This window comes from Hemitrygon akajei, chromosome 9 (genome assembly GCF_048418815.1).
Source record: "Hemitrygon akajei chromosome 9, sHemAka1.3, whole genome shotgun sequence".
Classification (NCBI taxonomy): Eukaryota; Metazoa; Chordata; class Chondrichthyes; order Myliobatiformes; family Dasyatidae; genus Hemitrygon; species Hemitrygon akajei.
Genome location: NC_133132.1, coordinates 63,349,492 through 63,360,997, shown reverse-complemented (window position 1 = coordinate 63,360,997; position 11,506 = coordinate 63,349,492).

Here is an 11,506-nt window from a genome sequence, read left to right as displayed (position 1 = left end):
GTCAACAGTCTTACACCACAAAGTCATTCAATAGTCTTATGGCAGAAGGAGAGAAACTGCCTTGAGTCTGGTGGTGCATTCTTTCCAGCTTCTGCCCAATGGAAGAGAGACTGGTGGGGTCTTTGATTCTGCTGGCTGCTTTACAGAGCCAGCTAAAAGTATAGGAACAGTCCACGGAGGGGAAGCTGATTTCTGTGATGTGCTGAGTTGTGTCTAAAACTCTCTGCAGTTCCTTGCAGTCACAAGCAGATCAGTTGCCATGATGCATCGAATAAATCATTATTGTGTATATTATTGTTCTGTACCTATCAGTAGTTATTATTATAATTATGATTGCTAAGTGTGTTTTTGAATGTTGCTGTTGTAACAAAATATTTTCCCACTCGGGATCAATAAAGTACTTATTATTGTCAAATGATGATTTCTGTGGTTGATCGATAATGAGTGGCGAGGATCAAAGGTAAGGCCATAAATTAATAGAGTCAGTAATTTAGGGAGATATTTCATAAACCAAAGGTTTGATGAAGGCTTATTCTGATGACAAAGGCAGACTCCATGAGTAGGAAGCACACCATCTGTAGCAACGCAAGGATATTACGGATGGTGATATGCATTCTACTACTCCACTTCCAAGCCTCTTCAAGCTGTTTCGACTTTGAAGAAGTTCTCCTCCTCTCTTTGATGGGAGTTTTATGTGACCCTCTCTCTCTATTCTCCCTCTGTGGTTTCCATCCATCTACCACTTAGGAGATCTTGCCCCACCTTTACCCTCTCCTATTTATACTGGCTACCTTCACACAACTCCTTCAGTCTGGATGAAGGATGTTGACCCTTCATCTCCCTCCACAGATGTTGCCTGATATATTGACTTCCTCCAGCATCAAGGTTCTAATGATACCACTTTGGAAGAAAAGGCATACACCATTGTGACAGACCTGAGGATTGGGAAACATTCGAGAAACTGGCAAAGGATGGCTGAAAGAATTTGCTATTCATGAGGTCAATGCCATGGCACTTGTCGAGTTTTTTTTCCCAAAAAGATATACCTGTTGAGGAACTTATCATTTTGCAAAATGCTGATCAGTTCCCAGGCCATTTGTGTCAAACAGCTTCGCACTCTTATTCTAGGAGAGAGCAGTGTTAGTTTGCATAAATAGCGCATTCTGATTTCAAAACACATCACCGTTTATTGGTGTCAACACATTCAATGGAAGTAGAACACGGGACATAGAACAGTACAGCCCTCAAAGTTATGCTAAACCAATTACATAAGTAATCAGCAAACATGACGAAATCTGCAGATGCTGGAAATTCAAGCCACACACACAAAATGCTGGTGGAACACAGCAGGGCCAGGCAGCATCTATAGGGAGAAGCACTGTCGATGTTTTGGGCCAAGACCCTTCATCAAGATTAACTGAAAGGAAAGATAGTAAGAGATTTGAAAATAGGAGGGCGAGGGGGAAATGCGAAATGATAGGAGAAGACTGGAGGGGGTGGGGTGAAGCTGAGAGCCAGAAAGGTGATTGGTAAAAGGGATATAGAGCTGGAGAAGGGAAAGGATCATGGGATGGGAGGCCTAGGGAGAAAGAAAGGGGGAGGGGAGCACCAGAGGGAGCTGGAGAACAGGCAGAGTGATGGGCAGAGAGAGAGGAAAAAAAGAGGAGGGGGGAAAAAAACTAAATATATCAGGGATGGGATAAGAAGGGGAGAAGGGGCATTAACAGAAGTTAGAGAAGTCAATATTCATGCCATCAGGTTGGAGGCTACCCAGCCGGTATATAAGGTGTTGTTCCTCCAACCTGAGTGTGGATTCATCTTGACAGTAGAGGAGGCCATAGATAGACAAATCAGAATGGGAATAGGATGTGGAATTAAAATGTGTGGCCACTGGGAAATCCTGCTTTCTCTGGCTGACAGAGCGCAGGTGTTCATCGAAATGGTCTCCCAGTCTACATCGGGTCTCACCAATATATAAAAGGCCATGATCCTATGATCCATTCCCTTATTGGTGGTTCTGTGGTACAATCCCACCAGAGTGATTACACCCTTCCTATTTTTGAGTTCTACTCATATAGACTCAGTGAACGAGCTCTCGCTCCATTATGTCCCCTCAGAGTGTAGCTGTGATTTTCTTAACAGAGAGAGTGGAGGGTGAATGGAATGCACGGCCAGAGGTGCTGGTGGAGGCAGATTTCATAGAGACGTTTAAAAGGCTCTTAGATTGGCACACAAATGCGCAGGGAATGGAGGGATATGGTTCATGTCCCTCTATTCTTGGCATTTCTGGTTAGATGCTGACTGCATTTCTTTTATGTAATTTATTTTTTTATTGAAGTTCATCATCAAACAAACATTTCCATAAGATGTATTTCAGATATTGGACATGTATATCGTATAGTCATATATACCATAAATCTCCATGTAATATTTATCTGAGGTATACACTTATAGAAAAGAGAGGAAAGAAAGAACAAGCGAAAGGAGAAAACTATGTATAAGTAGGGAGTGGTCTTTTTTTTTACAACATGTTCATTGATTTGTGAAGATAAAATCAGGCCTATGAGGTGTTATTTAGTTTAACTATTTTTCCCCAGTATGAATCAAATTGTTCTAACTTATGATTAACAGATGCTCTTATCTTCTCCATTTTGTAAATGTCCATTGTAATTTCCATCCATGCATTTAAGGTTGGACTCTCCTGTGATAAAAGTCTTTTTACCAGCCACCAGCAGTATATTCATTAAATATTTATCTCTTTTCAACCATTCTTGAGGTATATATCCAAAATATATGGTCTTACTTTCTAAGGGTATTTCACATTTAAAGATGTCTTGTAAGGCACTGTGTATCCCACTCCAATAGTTTTTGATGACAGGGCATCCCCAGAAAATATGATAATGGTTTACATTTTGATTTCCACAATCTCTCCAGCAAACAGGGAGGTTACTATCATAATTCCTGAGAGGGTGTAATAAAATATCTTATCAATTTTTTCCATCCAAATTCCCTCCATTTCTGTGAATTGGTACACTTCCATTGATACCTCCACATTATTATCCATTCTCCCTCAGATATACATTATCCCTCCTTCCTTCTCCCATTTTGTTTTAATGTATGAAGTCGAATGTGTTTTAAGATTTGACAAACCCTTATACATGCTTGAAATGATTCTACTACCGTTATCTAAATTATATGCTTTTCTAAATAGCTCTATCAAACATGTACTTGCCTTGGTTACATTTTAACCATCCTATTAAAATATTGTTGCATCTGTAAATACCAATAAAAGTCTTGTTTTTCTAATAAATGTTTCTCTTTAAGCATTTCAAAACTGAACAGTATATTGCAAAGAACTGTTATTCCTTTAGCTATCCAGTCCTTAAATCTAGCATCCAGTTTATTCAGTGTAAAATATGAGTCATATGCACACCATTTAAGAATTGCAATATCTCCCTCTAGTTTATATTCTTTTATAATAGTTTTCCATATTTTATGAGTCCATTTCACCCATGGGTTATCAATAAATAGTATGTACTATTGTATGTAGGTTGTTATCCCCCATTTTCCTTGGCTAATTGCAAAGTTTTGAGATGAACTCTAGGCCTTTTACCTTGCCAACTATATCTTGATAACATTTTGTTCCATTCATTGAATTGATTTTGATTTATCTCTGTTGGTAGGGTCTGAAAGAGATATAATAGTCTGGGCAGCATATTCATTTTAATAGATTCAATCCTTGAACTGAGACTAAAAAATGAATTAGGTTCTATCTTGTTATATTTTCCTTAATTTTTTATATATATAGGCGGATAATTGCATTCTGATAATTTTGCCAAATCTTTTGGCATAATGATGCCCAAATATTTGAAAGACTCTGTTTGCTATGCCCAGGGTTATCTACTTTCAATTTCTCTTGGTGGGCTATAGTTATATGAAAGTAATTGGGTTTTATTTATGTTGATCTTGTATCCTGATAATTGACCAGATTGTTTAAAGGATTGCATTAGTTTAGGTAAAGAGTATGTTGGTTGCCCTAGATAGATCAAAATATCATCCACGTAACAAGCCAATTTATGCTCTGTTCCTTTAATAGTAATTCCCTATATCTTCATTTTGTCTGATGTATTGAGCTAATGGTTCCAGATATAATGCAAAGAGTAGCAGTGACCATGGACAACCCTGTCTCATGACCCTGTCTAGGGTAAGACTATTTGATAAATATCCATTGATTTTAATCCTAGCAGTAGGATTGTCATATAGTGCCTGTATAGTTTTAATAACTGTGTCATGGAAACCAAATCTATGTAAAACTCTTGTTAAGAAAATTCCAATTAACCGAATCAAATGCCTTTTCAGCATCCACGCTTATCACTATTGCTTTGATTTTGTGTTTTTGTATATGATCCATAATGTGAAGTGTCCTTTGTATATTGTCTTGTGCTTGGTGTTGTTGTATAAATCCTGTCTGATCGTTATGTATCAGTATGGGTAGAAACTCTTCTAATCGTTTGGCCATGATGGAGGTAAATAATCTATAATCTACATTAAGAACGGATATTGGTCTAAATGACCCGCATTCCATTTTATCCTTGCCTTCTTTCGGTATAGCTGAGATTATCACTTCCTTCTAGCTGGGTGGCATTTGTGCCTTTTTTAGAGCCCAGTTCAGTGTGGGGAGTAAAACAGGAATTAACTAATTTTTAATTTCTTTGTACCACTCTGCCATATACCCATCTGATCCTGATGACTTGCTTAATTTAAGCCTACTAATTGCAGCTTTTAATTCAACTTCAGTTATGTCAGCAGTCATCGTTCGATTTTGTTCTTCGCTTAAAGTGGGTAACTCTAGAGAATTCAAGGTGTCAATTTGAATTATGCTTCCCCCTGGAACTTCAGAATATAGAGTTTTGTAAAACACTTCAAAAGCTTCTTGAATTTCATTTAGCTTTTTTTTAATCATTTTTATTCTTGGATCCCTAATTCTATGAATTGTATTTTCTGCTTTTTTTTTTCAGTTTCCACGACAGTATTTTCATAGACTTAGATCTACTTTCATAATGTCTCTGTTTCAGAAACATCAAATTTTTCCTGATTTCTTGTGTAGCCAAACCATTAATTTCATTCCTAATATTTTTAATTTCCTCTAATGTATCTTGTGCCAAATTCAATTTGTGCTTTTTTTCCCTCATTCCTTCAGCCTATTTTGTAATTCCTCTAATGCTTTATTCCTTATTTTTTTCTTATATGAAGATATCGCTAAAATTTTCCCTCTTAAAACAGCCTTCACAGTATCCCATAGAATGGGAGGTGAAACATCTTAATTATCATTGAATTCTAAGTAAAGACCAATTTCTTTTTTAATTTGTTCCTTAAAGTACGGATCATCGAGTAGACTTGAATTTAGTTTCCAAATAGTATTCTTTGGTTGTAGGTCTATTACATCTATTGTCCCAATTCCACAGGTGTTTAGTTTGTCTTTGTCTTTTCCAAATGTTATGAAATAGTCTATTCTTGTATATACAGAATATGGAGCAGAATAATGAGTGTAATCCCTTCTGTCAGGGAACAGGTCCCTCCATATATCAATTAGACCAACATCCTCAAAAAGTGTATTAACTTTCTTATGTAAGGATTTTGTTTCATAGGTTTTTCTATTGGAAGAGTCTAACTTTGGTTGTAATTGTAAATTTAAGTCTCCCCCACATATCAGGAGACCTCCTGTGTCTGTTACCATAATATTAGTAATTTTCTGAAAGAAACTAATATCACTTCCTGGAGGGTGCATATATATTCAATAGAGTAACTAAATTTCCATCTATATTCCCCCTTACCAGAATATATCTGCCCTCTTTGTCTCCCATTTCAAATACTTTTTCAAAATTTAGCTTGCTTGAGATAAGAATAGCAACTCCTCTCCTATGTCCTGATTTAAATGAGGAGGAAAACAAATCAGTGAAACCCATTCTCTTTAGTTTTCTATGCTCATTATCACTGAAGTGAGTTTCCTGTAAATATACTACATGGACTTGTTCTTTTTTTCATTTTGGATATAATTTTACTATGTTTGATTAGATTTAACAGCTCATTGACATTAAAAGAAATTAATTTTACTTTGTCCTTAGCCATGTGCATTTATCTGTCAATATATCATTGAAATTATTTATCTGTCATTGAAATTAGCAGAATAAAACTTAATTGATCTATTCCCTGAACAAATATGAACCAAGAAACGCAAATAATAAAAAAAAGACAACAAAGGTGTAATTCCAGGGCTGAGGTCTCTAGTAGATGACCCTGTGTTGAGCTAGAAGAAACGTCTAGCTGTGGGGGATAGTGTCTCCTACCTGTGAGTTGAAGGCCCCCATTGCAGTACCCATAAAAGTAAATGAACAAATGTATGTCCATTACACAGAAAAGATTTCCCTGTGTATTCCTTCCATATATATATTCTCATTTAGGTGGGGAAAAATAAATGAATAAAAAAGAATAATTGGAGTAATATGACATCCACATTATAATAAGTATTTCTTAAGATAGGTACAGCACCGTCTATTTTTGCTTCCATTTAGCTTATCAACATTCTTAAAGCTAGCCAAACCTTATGGCTCTTCTGGAGGGGGTGAGGGCTGTCTCTGGAAAACTCCCAGTCTTTTCCTGATATACTTCTCTCGCCCTCCTCCTGTCCCCTGCTTTCTCGATTCTCTATTTCCCAAGCAGATCGGGATAACTGCTCAGCCAAGCTTTCCCTCGGATTGATCACGCTGACGGGCAACCCTCTGGCCTTCATGTCTGTAGTCGCCTCTTCCACTGTCTGATACAGTTGGATCCCATCTTCATAAAACACTCACAGTTTAGCAGGGTACGGAGTTTGGAATCTAATCTTTCCTTGTTTTAATATTCACTTTACTTCAGAATATTCTTTATGTTTCTGAAGGACCGCCGGGGGGGGGGGGGGGGAGGTAATCTTGATCAAAATATATTAATTTCCCATCCAAAAACACCCTCTTCTTTCCCCAGGCCCTTCGTAGAATCTCCACCTTGGTATTGTATCGAAGGAATCTAATTACTATTGAGCGTGGCTTATCTTCTCTGTCTCCAGTAGGCCTCAGGGCAAACGCACGATGCGCCCTCTCAATTTCAAGCTCCATAGTTTAAGGAATCTCTAGCGCATCCCACAGCAACTTTCATACAAACTCCATCATAGACAAACCCTCCAATCCTTCGGGAATATTGTATATCCTGATAATTTTCTGCCGTGATTTTTCCTACTAGTCAAGCAGTTTACTTTCTTGTTGATTTAATATTTTTATCAGAACAAACACGAGGAAATCTGCAGATGCTGGAAATTAAAACAACACACACAAAATGCTGGTGGAACACAGCAGGCCAGGCAGCATCTATAAGGAGAAGCACTGTCTACTATAAGCCTACAGACTCTCACAGCTACCTGGACTATTCCTCTTCCCACCCTGTCTCTTGCAAAAATGCTATCTCCTTCTCACAATTCCTCCGTCTCCACCGCATCTGCTCTCAGGATGAGGCTTTTCATTCCAGGACGAAGGAGATGTCTTCCTTTTTTAAACAAAGGGGCTTCTCTTCTTCCACCATCAACTCTGCTCTCAAACGCATCTCTCCCATTTCCCGTACATCTGCCCTCACCCCATCCACCCGCCACCCAACTCGGGATAAGGTTCCCCTTGGCCTCACCTACCACCCCACCAGCCTCCAGGTCCAACATATAATTCTCCATAACTTCCACCACCTCCAACAGGATCCCACTACCAAGCACATCTTTCCCTCCCCCCCTTTCTGCTTTCCGCAGGGATCGCTCCCGACGCGACTCCCTTGTCCATTCATCCCCCCCCCCCCCCCATCCCTTCCCACTGATCTCCCTCCTGGCACTTATCCTTGCAAGTGGAACAAGTGCTACACCTGCCTTTACACTTCCTCCCTCACCACCATTCAGGGCCCCAGACCTTCCAGGTGAGGCAACACTTCACCTGTGAGTCAGTTGGTGTGGTATACTGTGTCCGGTGCTCCCGGTGTGGCCTTTTATATATTGGTCCGTCAGAGAAAGCAGGATCTCCCAGTGGCCACACATTTTAATTCCACGTCCCATTCCCATTCTGATATGTCTATCCATGGCCTTCTCTACTGTCAAGATGAATCCACACTCAGGTTGGAGGAACAACACCTTATATACCGGCTGGGTAGCCTCCAACCTGATGGCATGAACATTGACTTCTCTAACTTCTGTTAATGCCCCTCCTCCCCTTCTTACCCCATCCCTGACAATATTTAGTTGTTTTTTTTTCTCTCTCTGCCCATCACTCTGCCGGTTCTCCATCTCCCTCTGGTGCTCCCCCTCCCCCTTTCTTTCTCCTGAGGCCTCCCGTCCCATGATCCTTTCCCTTCTCCAGCTCTGTATCACTTTCGCCAATCACCTTTCCAGCTCTTAGCTTCATCCCACCCCCTCCGGTCTTCTCCTATCATTTCGTATTTCCCCCTCCCCCCACTACTTTCAAATCTCTTAATATCTTTCCTTTCATGTTAGTCCTGACGAAGGGTGTCGGCCCAAAATGTCGACAGTGCTTCTCCTTATAGATGCTGCCTGGCCTGCTGTGTTCCACCAGCATTTTGTATGTGTTGTTTTAATATTTTTATCAACTTACTTAGTATCCGTTCCACATTTTGTACGTGATCTTCTACCTTCTCAATTTGTGTCTCTGCCACCGCTATTTTTTGATTGACGTTGGCAAGCTCTGTCTTGATATAATTTAGTTGCTGTTTTAGAATTTTTTATCATATTTGCTGCTTCACCTGAATGAGGCCCATTGTCAGCCTCGCTACCACGCGTTCAGGTAGGAGAGCCGCTCGCTGCACCCCTCTCATCCACAGGCTCCGCAGTGATGCTATTTTTATTTCCATTCTTTTTCCCCATTCTTGCCTCTCTTATCAATTCCAATATTTTCGAAAGATCTTATCTTTAATGGATTAATAGGGCAAAATATGCATTTTTCCGGAGGAGCTATTGACTTAAGCTGCCATTCTGGACTGTCACCTGTCATCGTCACCTCTAACTGCATTTCATTTGGCTTTGTATCTGTCCTCGACACAATAACAATAAAGTTGAATCTAATCTAATCTAATCTGATGTGTGGGTTGATGGATTAGTTTAATTTGGCATTATGTTCAGCGCGTATCAGTGGATTGAAGAGCCTGTTTATATGCTGTATTGTTCAGTGTGCTATGTTCATTCTAACATGGTGAGCTTGGAGTGGGTGAGGGGAATGGCGAGGTCCAGGCAATTAATGTCACGGTGGCTCATGGAAATGAAAAGGTCGAGAGAGGGCAAAGCTGACATCCAAGAGGAATGAGAGTGTTGGGGATGTGAGACCTCATCAGTGGTGGTGGGGTAAGGTGGGGCAAGGGGTGGTGAAGATTCCTTTGCCAAAGAAATACACACAGAGGTAGAGACAATGGAAGATAAGGACAACATTTTGACAAGCCTAGAACTTGTTGAGATGTGTGTGCGGAGGTACAAAGGTATGACCTCTGCTGAGAAGGCATCCAGAGGAGAGGGGGAATGATGCTCTCTGCATCAGTGAGGGGGAAATAAAAACAATAATAATCTGCAAAGACGCCAGAGGATCTTCAGATGCTGCAAGTCTTCATGAACATACAGAAAATGCTGGAGGAAATCAGCAAATCGGGCAGCATCTATGGAGGGAAATAAACAGTCTCAGAGAGGAACTGGGAGAGAGGGTCCCACCAAACTCCCATCGAAGAGAAGCGGAAAAACATCTTCAGGGTAGGCTAATCTCAAAGAGACTTCACAGTGGAGCAGCAGATGCTGGAAATCTGAGTTTTTTTTTTAAAGTTCTGTTGCTGGAAATCTGAAATTATTAAAAAACTGCAGATTCTTTAAATCTGAAATAAAACAAATAAAAGAACTAATGTTGCTAGAAATCTGGATTTTAAAAGAAGTTGCAAACACTGATGCATCTTTTCACTTTGGCTTTGAATCTCTGGCCTCTGATGCTTGATTTGTCACTTAAATAATTCAGTGTGGAAAGATACGGTTCTGCTCATCATGTCTGTACTAGACCTCCATGAGAACAAAATGGGAACCACTTCCCCCCATCTATTCTACCCAAACCAACTTACCCTGCACATCTTGCCAGGTCCAAGGAGAACAACGATGACAGATTCTTTGGTTGAGGATCTCAGTTACATATCCCTTCACTGAGACTCCAACAGCATTTTCTTGGCTGGTGAAGTACCTTTTCAGTAGCTCAGCCTGCAACCCTCACTTTGCTCACTTTCTTATGGATTATCTTTCCCATTTCCTTTTATGTTTGCTGCCGGCATTTCCTCTATTCCTCTCAACAGTTCCTCCCAGAACTTCCCGTTCAGAGCTTGGTTCTCACTGTGTGGACAACCCAACACGTGGTACTTGCTCCTTCTCTGCTCTATTTACTCTCTTGTACTTTTTCTCTCCTTCACCCTCGTGAGAATATACCTGGACTGCTGCTGAAACACCTCCATCTTAACGGCTCAGTGACTCTTCTCATCTTCCATTCAATTGAGATTGGCCCCTCTCCAGCTGACAGCTTTTACCTGGAGCCGACCTCCCTCTATTTCCGTAACTGTTCTAAACATAACAATGTAATGATCACTGTTCTACTTCATTTTCTGGACTGAGCCTGTCCATCAAGACTTCTGCTGTCAACCACCTCCTCCACACAGGACAGAGATAGAGTTCTCTTGCCCCTTACCAGCCTCTACATTCCTCATAATTTCTCCCAGTTGCAGTGAGTTCCCACTGCTAGCCACATTGTCTCCTCAGTACACCATTCTGCCTGGCTGGGGTCCACTTCCTCCATGAATCTCAGGTCCACTTATCCCTCCCCAACTACCCCTCATTGACCCCTGGCACTTTTTCCTGTGACTACAGGAAGGGCAAGACTTGTTATTGCACATCCTCACCATCATCTAGGGACCTAAACAGTCCACCCAGGTGGGGATCTACGTGCACCTCTTCCTAACGTTTACTGATTCTCCCAAAGCGGCCTCCTCTGCATTGCTGAGACTTAGTACGTTAGGTGACCACTTGCAGAGCCCTTAAGTGTTCATAATGGCCATTCCAAGCCCGTTATCACTTGCCATTCCGACATTTCCACACTGACAAGTCCATCCTTGGCCTTCCCCATGACTAGGTGGAGGCCCAATCAAGACTGGAAGAATGACACCTCCTATTCCACCTGGTTAGTCTACACCTCAATGGGACAAACACTGGATTTTCTAGTTTCAGCTGATCCTCAACCCTTCTGTTTACCCCCCTCACCCACTCTCTTCTCCTTCCAGTCCTATCATTTTTTGTCCTTCTTACAACCCCCCTACTGTCCCCATCATCCATTTTGTCCTCCTCTCCCTCAACTTTCAATCCACCCGCTACCACACTGCCCTCCTCTATCTAGTTCTGATTTCTTTCACCCTTCAC